Source organism: Squalius cephalus, assembly GCF_949319135.1.
Source record: "Squalius cephalus genome assembly, chromosome: 21".
Taxonomy (NCBI): domain Eukaryota; kingdom Metazoa; phylum Chordata; class Actinopteri; order Cypriniformes; family Leuciscidae; genus Squalius; species Squalius cephalus.
The window spans coordinates 3,255,985-3,270,648 of NC_137142.1; the positions used below are offsets into that span (position 1 = coordinate 3,255,985).

The 14,664-nt window shown below is 37.6% G+C and overlaps 2 protein-coding genes across 3 annotated transcripts in view; both read left to right on the forward strand.

Annotated features, from left to right (window-relative positions):
• The window catches only part of mlip (muscular LMNA-interacting protein), a 217,067-nt gene that overhangs the window by 116,791 nt on the left and 85,612 nt on the right, over positions 1–14,664 (forward strand). The window lies entirely within an intron of this gene.
• The window catches only part of fam83b (family with sequence similarity 83 member B), a 32,780-nt gene that overhangs the window by 7,353 nt on the left and 10,763 nt on the right, over positions 1–14,664 (forward strand). The window lies entirely within an intron of this gene.

Below are 14,664 nucleotides of genomic sequence, written 5' to 3' on the forward strand. Positions count from 1 at the left end.
ATAGGGTCCATAGCGTAGAAATGCTCCACACCTCAGTTGTTACCTTAAAGCACTAACTGTTCTGGGCTGGGTTTCTCTAAAGCATCGTGAGCTAAGTTGATCGTAGAGATCATTGTTGCCAATGGTTCTACAATCTACTTCGACTTGCGATGCTTTTGAGAAACGCAGCCCTGGGGTGGGTGTGTTTCCCAAAAGCATCGTCAGGTATAGTCCATGGTCGCAAGTTCTGTCATTATCAGTTAGTTTCAACGAACATTCACAAACAGCATCACACTGTTGTGTGTTTGGAGTGACAGCTCTCAACCTGCGGTTAGAAGCAGAGTTTCTTGTTTTATGAAATGTGGACTCAATAAATCCTTATCTTGAGCCAAATAAGCAAACTGACATTCAGAACATCTGTATCTTTTATTTAGAATAAATAAACAAAACGCCAACGGTTTTGGGAAACAGTCATGACTAGCTATGTTGATTTCTTCAGCTATGCATTTTACCATGGTAGTAAAGCAGCAAGTTACGTTGTTGTATGGGAAACACACCCCTGATTGGTAACTGAAAGGTTGTGAGATCAAGGCCCACAAGAGCTGATCCATGCCCGTAACAAAGCACTTAACCTCAGGTTCCTCGAGGGACAATGTTTCAGAAGCTGTAAGATATACATCACTATCAAAGATGGTGCAGCATGTTGAGAAAGTCACTCTTTGAAAAAAATCGTTTCGCTGTCACCGTGTTTAGTGTGTGATAAATAAATTAACAAATCTTTGAAAGGCTATAAAGAGTGCACAGCCAGATGTTGGATGTCCCATTCATTTTCATTATAGAGAAATCGATTTTTAGAAATATTGTTTAAACAATATTTTGAAACAAAATTGTTTCAAGAAAGGCCTGCCATGAGCTCTTCGAATTAAATTAAAATTTCTCCTGGTTTGAAAGTTGTTGGAAACAGTCGGGATAATGTAAGTACACAACTAAAAAAATATATATAACATAGATATAGTGATTTTTGCTATTTTTAAAGCAAAAAAGTTACATATTGTGCCTTTAAAGTCAATAATTGTATATTGTGTTAATGTTTGTTATTTGTTTACATAATTCGTACTGCTTCATGGAGTGAGTGGTTCATTCATGTGGTTTTTCTGAAAATAATTTTTTGCTTCATGTTCAGAAATAATAAATGGTGAAAACGATCCAGTGTAGCTAACAAAGGGGGACACCACTAAATAAAAAAGCTAAATGTTACATTTTTTAACCATTAGGCTGGTCATAACAATTCACAGAATATGTTGGGTTAAATAGTTTATCTCAAATAAAGTCTCTTGCCATTAACTAGATAGTGAGTGTTTTTTTTTTTTTTTTTCATCTTGCTGTTTTTCTTCAGGGCCTAACAGTAACAGATCAAGGCAACATGAGCAAAGCTCTTTTAAATGCAGAGATATAACGTACGTCTTTGATCTACACGGGAATCACCTATCATATAGACATGCTTTTTTAGCCTAGACAGCTTCTACCTTGAAAGTAAAGTGAATTTTTCCCTAAAGATATGTCCTTCTAAATAAATATTGGTATGATACATGAAAACATCAGGCTCTCGGAGTACTCTGTTGCTGAAATAAAATCAATTATTACATACATTGTTTTCTAAATTGAAAGAAAAATAATAACTTGCCTTTAGTGCAATGTGCCATTATTTTCATGACAAGCATATTTATTTCATGCCGACTTTAATGCAGATTCGATTTTTTTCTAAAGAAAAGAAAGAAAAGAAAGAACTGAGTATAAATAAACTACATTGACTTATAATGGTTCAATATTAGTTATTTTAATTACTGTATTAACATGCACACATACAGAGGAGGACTAAAATAAAGTGCTATTTTTATGGTAACGATCATTGTAAAGATTTACGGTAATGAGCACTGAGGTTTAAATGTGCTTAATTGTCATGAAAATAATGTCACAATGCAAACAAAATATCATTTCTTATTTCTTTCTTTTTTAATTGCGGTTTGATTTAAAGCCTTTAAAGGGATAGTTCACTTTGAAATTAAATTTTGGTATGTTTTAGCTTACCTCAAGGGCATCCAAGATGTAGGTGTCTTTTTTTCCGCAGTAGTTTCAATTTTGATATTTTTAGGTCAAACCGTTCTTGTCTGCCAGTCCTATAATGCAGGTCTATGGTCACTATCTCAAAGAGCATACACAGAGTCCAAATTAAAACAATTCCCCATCGTCCAAATTAAACAATTCCCCATCGTAAGTACACATTGATGGCCTAAGACACGAAACGAGCGGTTTGTGTGAGAAAACGAACAGTATTTATATCGTTTTTTAACTCTTGTACACAGCCACGTCCAAGTGATCTGAGGGCGCGCGTGCGCATCCTGGTGTGTGACGTGTGCGCAGACTGGTGCATAGATATATATACACTAGATGTCGCCTTGGCCACGGCAGTTCATTGGAACGAATGCCGTAGGCAAGGCGGCATGTATTCTAGTGTATATATATCTATGCACCAGTCTGCGCACACGTCACACAGCAGGATGCGCGAGTCATTTTCCACACATATACAGATAGACTGAAGCATATCTGCACCTATTATGCGGCTGACACTCGGACCCTGAAGTTAGGCACGTCATGATCTTCCAGGTCTCAGATCTGCATTGCTGGGTGCCAGCATGTCCAGAACAACAACTCAGTCAATCTCCAATAATGCCAGTGGTTCCTTAACCTGTAACCAAGAAGACTAACACACACACCGACACACAGCTTTTCCAAGTTTGGATTTGGCCAGGCTCTATAAACAGGAGAGTCCTCTCAAAACATCAAGGTAACAAGTTCTTTCTCTCAAGGATAATACACTTTAGTCTGGAAAGTAAGCCTTTAACAAAGAAATGGTCCCTTAAACTATAGACTTCAATGACCCCTATGTGTTTTAACACATTGAAGACCTTTCTCATACACAAAACAAGACCCTATTTCATTTCTGGAAGCCGGGATAAATGAGCAAGCACTGTTACTGCATTCAGAGATCAAATACAGACATTAAAGAATACATGAAAAGAACATTTCAGTGATCACACTGGTAACTTCTATAACAAAGTAAAATCTCCAGAGAAGTCATTCAACTCATTTGATATTTAGAAGGAAAAATATTAATACCCTGATTATAATCACTCATTATATATACATTGAAGCAGCAGTGGATTCCAATCCCCCCCCCCCCCCCCCCCCCCCCCCCCTTCAATATATACACCACTGTAAAGCTGCTTGCTCTAAAGCATCAACATCTGTTGTATAAAGTGCTGTATAAATAAGAAACACCTTCACTGGAGCGCTTGAATTGGAGAGCTTGTATATCCACATCACTATGATCTGATCTTGCTGATGTTTTCTCAGCGCTGTCATTTTTGTTGTGGGTTTATTTTATTATTTAGAGGAAAGCGTGCAGTTCATATTTGTCTATTGAAACGATACTCTCAGCACCGTGGATAAATGATCTCTCAGATTCAATGCATTTCCTCAGTAGCTATTGGATTTTGTCATGGCTTATTTTGCAATCAACACTTGTCAATCTCCTTAGTGGTTTCTTTATAGTGACAGCCAAAATGAGTCTAGACTTCAGCTGTGAACACGGCGAAAACCGAACACAAAGCCACTGACACAAATCTTGCTTGGATGTACGCTAATAAATAAATAGATACAGTGTTTTTGACAATCGAAAGTATCGACAAAAATAATATCGCAATATTCACGAGTATTGATATTTTCTTACACCCCTACCCTGAATATAATTTTTAATGAGTCCATAATCTTTGCATCATAATCATTTTGTATAAAGAAAGCCCTGATGAGACCAGCATTGTTGTCTGTCAGAGAATTGAACCTCTCATGAGAATAGGAAAAGTGCCAACCATTTTCCCTGCCCTGCCTGTCTGTTCTTCAAGAATCCCTCATAATCACAGAAGAGACTGTAGACTGATTTCCTGTAAATCACAGCTTTAGAAACCAGCCCCACACGTGTTGAACTCTTGCTAATGATGTGATAAGGTCACGTAGGCTACATCACTTTCTCCCTCAGGCATCAGTCATGTACAAATAGTCTTTCGCCAGCAACAGTGGCTGCTAAACCGTGCTGAACAAACACACAGCAAACAATGAAGTTGTGCAATATGCAATGCTGAAATGATCGCTCCCTTTGCACTTGATGACACGGGAGTGCCAGAAACATCTAGGTGTGCCCATGAGAAGCCTGCTTTACCAAAAAAAAAAGAAAGAAACATTTTGTCATGCAAAGAAAGCTCTGCTATGGGGTGTGGAGCTCATTAGTTATGAGTGAGAATGCAATGTGTTCCATCTGAGCAATGCAGTATTGTTTGTGTTTTGATTATGAGAGATGATTAAAGCTGTCTAAGAGCTTCTGTTGAACATGGAATACTGAGGGACTGAGATAGATGTGATTGAGTATAATATCGGCAGCATGGGATCTCATCAATGCAGCGCTGACCAACCTTTATGATCGAAAAGAAATGGCAAACAAGGAAGTGATCATTTCATCTAAATAAGTGTAACGTAGGCCAGTAAGAGCTGTGCGTGTAAACCTCACTCCCCTGGTCTCACACACTGGAGACCGGTTTGCAGAGGTGGACAAAGTACACAACTTCCTTACTTGAGTGAAAGTACAGATACTACTGGTCAAATATTACTCCGTTACAAGTAAAAGCTGTAAAGACCAATTTTTACTTAAGTAAAAGCACAGAAGTACTTGTTTTTAAAAGTACTTAAGTATCAAAAGTAAATGTCAATGCATTGTTTTATTATTGTTGCATTGTTGTGTGTAATACTTACAGTACCTTATGCCTCTGAATCTATGCCTGCCTTCCCTCATATCAATATCACATTTATTTCCAGTAGTGGGATTGAATGTGAGATTGAATAAGTCACTCAATAACGTCCACAATGGTTTCGGACACCCAAATGGCCGTTCCCTCAAATAGTGCCATATTTAAAGTTTTTTGGCTTTTAGTATGAATATGTTAACCTTACTGTTATCTATAAGCTAGTGTGCTCCAAAACAATGACCAAATTTGCATTTAGAAGACCAAACCCAACGTTGAAAATGAAAATCAGGTTGATGTCAGAATCCAACATCAGTCGGTTTCTGACGTCAATCCGACTTTCATTTCCAACCAAAATCATCCCCTGACTGACATTACTTTCTACTCAAGGACCTTGACAGAATTACAGTGGAGTAAAAAGTACGATATTTGTCTTTCAAATGTAGTGAAGTTAAAGCAAAAAGTTTCCAGAAAAAATAATACTCAAGTAAAGTACAGATACTCAAAAAGTGTACTTAAGTACAGTACTCAAGTAAATGTACTTTGTTACTGTCCACCTCTGCCGGTTCGAATCCCTTATTCGTTGTTAATGTTCATTTCAACATTTACTAATACATTATGAAAAAAGAAAAAGTTGTATCTGATAAGTAAGGGATAATCCATGTGCATTAAACTATTTTCCACCAATAAAATAATAGAGGCTCTATAAAAGGATTTCTGTTGGTATAACTTAAATTTGTTGCATTTGGACGAAATGACATGGTCTCAAAAAATCTTAGCATATTATGTATCACTTTTCAACAAATCATTTCCAGTGCAGGGCCAGACCCAATAGGCGATCTCTTGGGAGACATGGATTTATCAAACCAATTTCAGTGTGTCGAATGAACTGCCTCGTGTGGTCCTGGCACTCTGATTACATGTATTCTCTAGAGTAATGAAACACTTGACGGATGTATACAGTATCTTCTCAGGGTGTGTTTGGCGAGGGTGTTCTCATCTAGGGTGCCAAATGATATCAATTGATATACTAGCCTCTGCCAAGCCAAGATTCAAGTAAACTAAAGGTGGTTTCATCATAGAATGTAACATTAAAACCGAATATATCAGCAGCACATCAGCACTGTGTTCAGTGAAGCTCCCAGGAGTTTTACTAACTTCTTCAGTAAAAGAGTGCAAACAGGTGTGAGAAATGAAATATTCTTGGAAGCTTCCTAAATCACTGTAATTGCCATAATACATGTGCACTTGTATTTCCAAGTGCTGTGTTGTGTACACTTCACTTGTACGTGTGTTTTCAGAATAAAGGCATTTTAAAAGCAGTAATCATGTTATAGCTTTGATTGTGCCTGGTAGTAATGATGTCCTTTCTGTATTTCAATGCCTCATGAAGAAGTAAATTAGAAAGGCTGAACGGCTCCTTCGGGATGAGAGGAGACACTTTGAATAAGAATGTATGAGCCATAAATGAAAAGTACATGTAGAAAAACACATGGGTTATTATAATGTCTAAGTAAACAGGATGTCCTTTGGATAGTTTGAAAATGAGCAAAATTCCCTCAGTACTCCGCCTGGGTTTAAAGTATATTCGTGGGTTTTCTCCGGCCAAATTTTTACTATTTTTACCGGTCCAATCAGCGAACAGAGGGAGTGACTGAGAACGATGACATTGAGGTTGTGCGCAAGTTTGAGTTGTAGGGTTACGTCACAACCAAACGTTAGCGACTGGTTATGGCAGATCCAGTGTGGCTCTGGGCAGATCCAATAGTTTTAAACTTCAACAGAATCCCCGCCTTCAAGGAAGTTAACGCTTGTCAATGGAGAGTGGCCAGACTCTCTGTACAAATGAAATGTACGAGATTCTGGTAGGACCAGGCTATGGTCTTCCCTCATTGCCCTGTGTTCTCAACCTCAATACCCCTCCTGCCCTCATCTGTTGGACTTTGTTTATTTTGTTATAAGGCACATAGTCGCTCCTGCTTGATGTGGTGGAAATGTAAGGGATTTCTGAGTTTGGAGTCTTGCTTGTGTTCATTTCGTATTGGTTTTGCACGAGTTCTGGTTCTGTTTCCTGGGTTTGTTTTGCTTTCTATGGTTTCTTGTTAATTGTATTGTCACGCGCACCTGTTGTTCATTTCTTTAATTGGTTTTGTTTGTATTTAAAGTCACTATGAAATCAGATTTTTTTGGCTAATATGTTCTCCTTAGCTAGTGTGTTCCAAAACAATGACAAAATGCACATTTAGAAAATGGAAACGTACAGTCTCTCACTTCCGTCATCAATGATTTTGATTACGTCACCCTGCACTTCAACTTCTCATCAAATTTTCTGTCCAATCAAAAGCTCTCTAGAATCTGAAGAGTCCCTGTGCAAAAGGTCATGTTCAAGCTAGATTTATTACATTATAATAGTTGTACAGCGTTCTGTTCGAGTGTTGCATCTGCAGAGTTGGAGTGGATTCATCTCTGAAGTCTCGCGAGTTTGGAAAAACTAACGCGAGTTTTGATACGGCAATGGAAAGAAGGTAGAAATGTGGTACGCATTATTGTAAATAATCGTGTCAAGGTGGATTAAGGTCATCACACGGTATCTTGGGCATAGAGTGCTCAGGTTGTTCAGATTGAGATATGTATCTTATGAGATATATGAGATATTAACTGTATCTTTTGAACAAAAGTCTAATTCTATTAAGTTGTTTGTTTATTAGTTGCGCAGGCCTGCATTATGTTGTATTTTATTTGACACATATTTATACTTCCATTGAGAAATTGTGAATAATGAGTTCATTATGCATTGCCTAATCAATACATTGAGTGAATCTGATCCATGACTCTGGCTTCTTTACCCCTCTCTAGTTACTGGACATTAATTGGGTAAATAGTCCTCTAAAAACAGATGCTGAAGCTGTGGCTGAAATCGATCACTTGTTCACACATTTACTATTTTCTACATGGTGAATAGTAAATAGTGCACTATAACGATTCAGACAGTGTAAATATGGCACATAGTGCACTATATAGGGGATTGGGAACGATTCAGACGGTGTAATAATAGTAATATTAATAATACATTTTATTTATATTGCGCTTTTCTTATACCCAAAGCACTACAACAAGCACAGTACAAAAGTAGAAAAAAGTAGAAAAAAAACAGGTAGAATACAATATACATCCTGTGTCTCCAATTAAGTCACAAACACTATCTTAAAAATATGAGTTTTTAACTGTTTCTTAAAACTACTCAATGTTGGGGCATTCCTAACAGTTAAAGTAAGTGAATTCCACAACCTAGGGGCTGCCACAGGGAAGGCTCTTTCACCCATAGTTTTAGTCTGCAAGAAGGCTGTTTAAGGAGAAAAGAGTTGTCGGAGCGGAGAGATCGAGAGGGCATATAGCGTAATTAAATCACATATATATGTTGTGCAGTTCCTTGTACAGCTTTATATGTTAAAATAAGAATTTTAAAATCAATGCGGGCATGGACTGGAAGCCAATGCAGGCCTAAGCAGCCCAGAGATATGCTGACGAAGAGTATGTGTAAGAACATGTTCAGCTGAGTTCTGAATGTGTTGCAGGCGCTTAATAGACTTTGCAGGTAGGCCAAGATAATTTGGGTCTCATCAGCATAAAAGTGGAACCCCAATCCATGCTTTCTAATAATCTGCCCTAAAGGAAGCATGTAAATATTAAAAAGTATTGGGCCAAGGACAGACCCCTGAGGAACACCATGACATACCTGTCCGACGTTAGATTTATTGTTTTCTAAAACAACAAACTGGGTACTTTAAACCACTCCAACACTGTACCGGAAATACCAAGCCAAGTCTCGAGTCTCTCAATCAGTATAGAGTGACACACCATGTCAAAGGCTGCACTCAAATATAACAGCACCAAGAAAGTAAAGGCACCAGAGTCAGCAGAGACAAGGAGATAATTCATAACCAAGGCAGTCTCAGTACTATGTCCTGATCGAAACCCAGATTGAAAAGGTTCTAAAAGCTCGTTCAAGTACAAGTGAGAATGAAGCTGTGACACGACAACACGTTCCAAAACCTTTGCCAAAAAAGGAAGATTAGCTATAGGCCTGTAGTTAGACCGATCAGACCGATTCTTCATGGCATGAAGTCACATACATCAACAACATATGAAGCAGCCTCTATGAAAGACACTAGCACGCATTTCACACGTGAATCATGGCAGAGTCGACGAAGAAAACGAAAAAATGCGCGGTCATAAGAGTCAAGGAAAAGAAAACGAGAAACTAAATAGTGTGGTATTTACCACAGTAACGTTAAATACAAGTACTCCACAGCGACTCGTAAACCTCGTCAGCTCCGGTCCAGAGACACGACACACAGAGCGGATCATATGATCGAGTCAATGCAGAACAGATAACGTATCAAACCCGTTTGAGTTCTGCACAGAATGGTGTATTTTAAAGTGATATGGAGGAGATTAGGAGGAAAAACGGTTATAGAGATTAGGAGGAAACTGCAGCGTTAACAAACTCAACGGCTCTGGCTGAGCTGTGATTTAAACAAAATGCTATTGGCTATTTTGAAAAAAGGGAGGAGCTGTTCGAAATGCCCCGCCCTGTCTTCCTGTTTCAGTGGAAATTACGTCAACACATGAATAATTCTGCATGTTTCAAGGCACTCCACTGGGACTTTAAGCTCTGTATTTCTTTCTATAGAAATAGGTCTGTATTTCTTTCTACAGTTGTAATATATTTTTTTTTTTTTCAACCCCCATTGCAAATCAGGTTTATTAGCAAAATTTACAGACTTTAAGCTTTTTGCAATGAACAAATCAAACAAAAGTAATTGAAATAGCTCAACACAACAAATGTTTCAAGTGGTTTCCCCAAATTCAACTGAAAATGCAACTTTTAATGACTTCTGCCATCTCATAATTATTCAACCCCTTAACGGCAAACATATCTAGTACTTAGTAGAACAGCCTTTTAGTATTCTGACCTGCTGCAAACGAGATGTATAACCAGACAGCAGCTTCTGGCAGCGTTTCTGAGGAATCTCAGCCCATGCCTCATGAGCAATGGCCTCCAGTTCAGTAATATTCTTGGGTTTGCGTGCTGCAACCAGCGCCCTCAAATCCCACCAGAGATTTTCTATGGGGTTCTATAGAAGTCAGGTGACTGTGATCCCACTGTAGAATCATCCAGGATTTCTTCTGAAACCAAGCCTTGGTGGAATTTGAGTTATGCTTAAAGGATTAATTCACTTTCAAAACATTTTTTGCTGATAATTTACTCACCCGATGTCATCCAAGATATCCATGTCTTTCTTTCTTCAGTCGAAAATAAATTAAGGTTTTTGAGGAAAACATTCCAGGATTTTTCTACACAGTATGGACTTCAGTGGCAACCAACTATACCAATGTTCAAAGAAGGTTCAAATGTCCGTCTCAATGCAGCTTCAAAGTCTCGACACGATCCCAGTCGAGAAATAAGAGTCTTATCTAGCGAAACGATCGTTCATTTTCCAAAAAAAAACAAAAAAAACTTTTTAACCACAAATGCCCGTCTTGTACCATCTCTGAGATGCGGCACGTATTACGTCATCACGTTGGAAAGGTCAAGAAAAAAAAAAAAACAATACTAATAATAAATTAAAACAAAGATGTCGGACGATTTTGAAGTTGGAGGAGAAAATGAGATGACATTTTTCGCCCTTCCCGACCTTTCTGAACCGGAGTACACAGACAAATAACTTAGACAGATGACGTGACGCGTGACCTTTCCAACGTGATGACGCAATGCGTGGCGTATCTCAGAGATGGTACACGACGGGCATTTGTGGTTAAAAAGTATATAATTAAAAAAAAATTTTTGAAAATGACAGATCGTTTTGCTAGATAAGACCCGTATTTCTCGACTGGGATCGTGTCGAGACTTCTAAGCTGCATTGAGACGGACATTTGAACCTTCTTTGAACATTGGTATAGTTGGTTGCAATTGAAGTCCATTCTGTGTAGAAAACTCCTGGAATGTTTTCCTCAAAAACCTTAATTTCTTTTCGACTGAAGAAAGAAAGACATGGATATCTTGGATGACATCGGGGTGAGTAAATTATCAGCAAAAATGTTTTGAAAGTGAACTAATTCTTTAAGATCATTGTCCTGTTGGAGGGTCCAATGACGCCCAATCTTCAGCATCCATCTGCTCTTCCACACACTGCAGGTTTCCAGACCCGGAGGATGTAAAGCAACTCCAGAGCATCACGAGCCCCACCATGCTTAACTGTAGACAGAGTGTTCTTTTCAGCATATGCTTCATTCTTCTTCCTCCAGACATACCACTGATCCATAGGGCCAACAATTTCCAGTTTTGTTTATCACTCCACAGAAAAGAATCCCAAAACTTCTGTGGCTTATTTATATGATTTTGAGTGATTTTCTGTGTTTTTGGGTCAGTAGTGGTGTTCATCTTGGAGTTATAGCATTGAAGCCCATGCATTTAGTATGCACCTTACTGTGCAAGCTGAAACCTCAGTGCCTGTTGTCACCAAGACTTGCTTCAGGTCTTTTACAGTCACTCTAGTTTTTTTTTAAACCTGCCTTCTCAGAAATGTGGTTGCAGGTGTTGATAGCTTCCTTTTTCTGCCCTGTCCGGGTAGTGTAACCACTGTTCCTTTAACTTTGAACTTGATAACTATATGTCCAATGGTGTCTCTAGGAGCATTTAGAGCCTTCACTATCTTTTTGTATCCTGTTTCTGGTTTATGCTAATCTGTTTCTGATCAGGGGGTTGAATAATTTTGATTACAACTGTAACTGCTGTGAATAGATCCTGCTCATGTCGTCTTGTTTTCAACCATGCTGACAATATTTGAATATATCAATGTTTGTTTTGCTACCTTGTAGCATATGTGTCCACACTTTATATTAACTACTTACATCATACAATAATTGTTAGGTTCAGTGATCTTATTGTGTTGATGTTGTATTGAAAAAGAATTGTGCTGCTATTGAGCTGGATACAGGTAAGGTTAGGACAGGTTTGCTGGTTTGGGTAGGTTTAAGGGTGGGTTATATTATAAGGGAAGGACAACAGTCTAGTTATAGATGTATTTACATAAATGAATTACAGCTGTAATTACAGGTAGGTGTTTTTTTAAATATTAGCACAATGTAAAAACATGTACAGTTTGTACCTAATAAGTGCACTGTGTCAAATGATTCATTTAAATGTTTGTACATTCGGTTACAGTTTAACTATACATTTAAGTACTGAGTAATATCAACAACATACTTACTATAGGGTTAGGATTAGGGTTTGGTTTAGGTTGCATGTAGTTATGTATAATAAAGTACAAAATGAAATGAAGGTTGGCAGGATCTAGATGCAGCTGCTACTTTTAATTAGAAATAAACTCAAATCTTTACAAAAACACTCGAGAACATGAACAAAACAACCAACATAATAGTGACGATAGCAGGCAACTAGACAGGACTAAACACAGGGCTTTAATACACAGCAAACAGAGGAACTAATGAGACTATTTAACGGGACACTGAACAGAACAATCTCAATCAGTAACCAAGGAGACAGACAAGCAGGGGATGGAGGAAGACTGAACTCTTTAACAAACTGATAGCAAAACATAAAACCAAACTCAGCATTTGACAAAGATAAAGTGTTACTATACGTAGTAGTTAAAGACAAAATAAAGTGGGACTGCATGTGTATTGTTATACAGTAATAAGAATCTAATGAGAATGAACAGGGTACAATTCTTAAAGCATTTTAATTTCTTTGTAATTCTGTTGTGTTTTTAGTTTCATTTTCAAGGACTTTTAGTTTGTTATTCATCATTTCATTTACATTTAATCACTTAGCAGACACTTTTATCTTTTACTTTTAGCGACTTACAAATGGGGAGAACAATAGAAGCAGTTAAACTAACAATAGGACAACAAAATGTAAGTGCTATGACCAGTCCCAATTTAATCTAACGCAGTATATGTAAAAAAAAAAAAATATTATTATTATTTTTTATTGATATAGAATAGAAGAGAAGAGAAAGTGTTAGTATTAATCGATCAAGTGTTGCCGAAAAAGATGAGTCTTCAGCCGTTTCTTGAAAACGGCAACGGAATCATCAGTTCAAGTTGAGTTTAGGTAAAAGGGAGCAGAGCCAGTGGTCGTTCTGTATTTCCTTTGTTTCCTTTCTGTTTTAGTCTGTTGTCATAGAAACTCATTGTCTCATTGATTATTACACACCTGTTCCTCATTTGTTCAGTAGTTTATCAGGGGTGTTTCCTCCAAAGAGGCAAGGGAAGCAGTGCCTCCTCAAAAAGTTGGATGAGAAAATAAACAATGCAAATATTACAAAATGTGACATTAAATAGTGTATAAATCACTGTTTTTTCTAAAGTAACACTGTCCAACAGCGACACCAGCGGTTAAAGTTGCAGAGGGACGCAAAGTAAAGTTTTAACAGACCGCTGGGTTTGATGGGGGTAACGGAGAAGGAATGGGGGAAAGTCACATGAAATGCCTCCATTGTGCTATGGTTGGATATGATTGGCTATGGTTGGATATAATTGGTTCATGCGATAAATCCCGCCTCTTGTTTTCGTGCGCGTTCTTGAATCGTTCTGAATGAACAAAATGATGGGTTTAATGGGAAGACTTATTAAAAAGTAAGTAAAAAACTCAGCCACTGAGAAATCACCACTTTATATCACATCAAAATCAAACTTGAAATGGACTTAAAACATGATGACTGGGGTATTTTTAGTGAGCGATCAGCATGGTCAAATTAAAGGTACATTTTCGTCTGTGACGGTGTTTACCAAGCTTGATAACCAAAGAAAATAATTTGACTATTAAAAAGAATAGCTGAACCTCAATAGTTGAATATAATATTTAAATTGTACCTTTAGTCATTATTTTGGAATAAATGTAAAAATTCTTAAACTAACTTGATGAGATTTATACTTGGTTTTAATCAATAGAATATTAATTACTTGATGTAAAAATACAAAATAGAATTTATTTGGTTTCTCTTTTTTATGTGATGTTTATTTAAGCAGGAAGATGTGACAACATTCAGTGTAACTGCGAGATGAATTTACATTTAATTAATAAAAAGGACTTTGCCTCATTTCAGAAACCCACTGCACACCACTGCTGCGTAATGCCATCAGTTCTGTCAGCTCACTGTCTGGTGTTGTCTGTGCTCTTTTACATTGCCTTCATTTGTTTGGATTATCTTCATGTTGGATTATGCTCTTTAGTTTTGTAAATAAAGACTATCTTCATCTTCAGTTAATTGAAGTCAACATGTTATTGCGAGATTCACCCAAACAGCCTACAGTTAATGCTAATGATGAACTATTGCTTTATTTGAAATGCAAAGCTGTAAAATGTCACAGTCAGACTGGGATCAAGATTATGTCTTGTATGACATTATTATTCAGTCTCATCAAATTCTGTAGAAATTCTCGATTTAATCATTTGTTCTACAGGGTGTGGTGAGATACAGCTTATGCTAAGACTCGCTGGCCTTTAACTTTAACAGAACATCTTCAACCTGTCAAGGCTTGAATCCTGGAATGCTGGTCTTCCTGAAACACAAATGTCTAAATCTTTTAATAATACAAAGCGAATAGTCTTCTTCTCCCCGGACTTCTTACTGTTTAATATTAGGCACAGTGCCCAAGAAAATGCAAATCCCCTGTCAGGTTCATTAAAGCCACCTCTCAAGTTATTGAACTTGACCTAGATTTGTTTGACTACGCAGAGAAACGAAGGGTGCCGTTTTAATAACACGAAGCTGGCACCTCTGCTTCTTCAACTCTGTGTAAC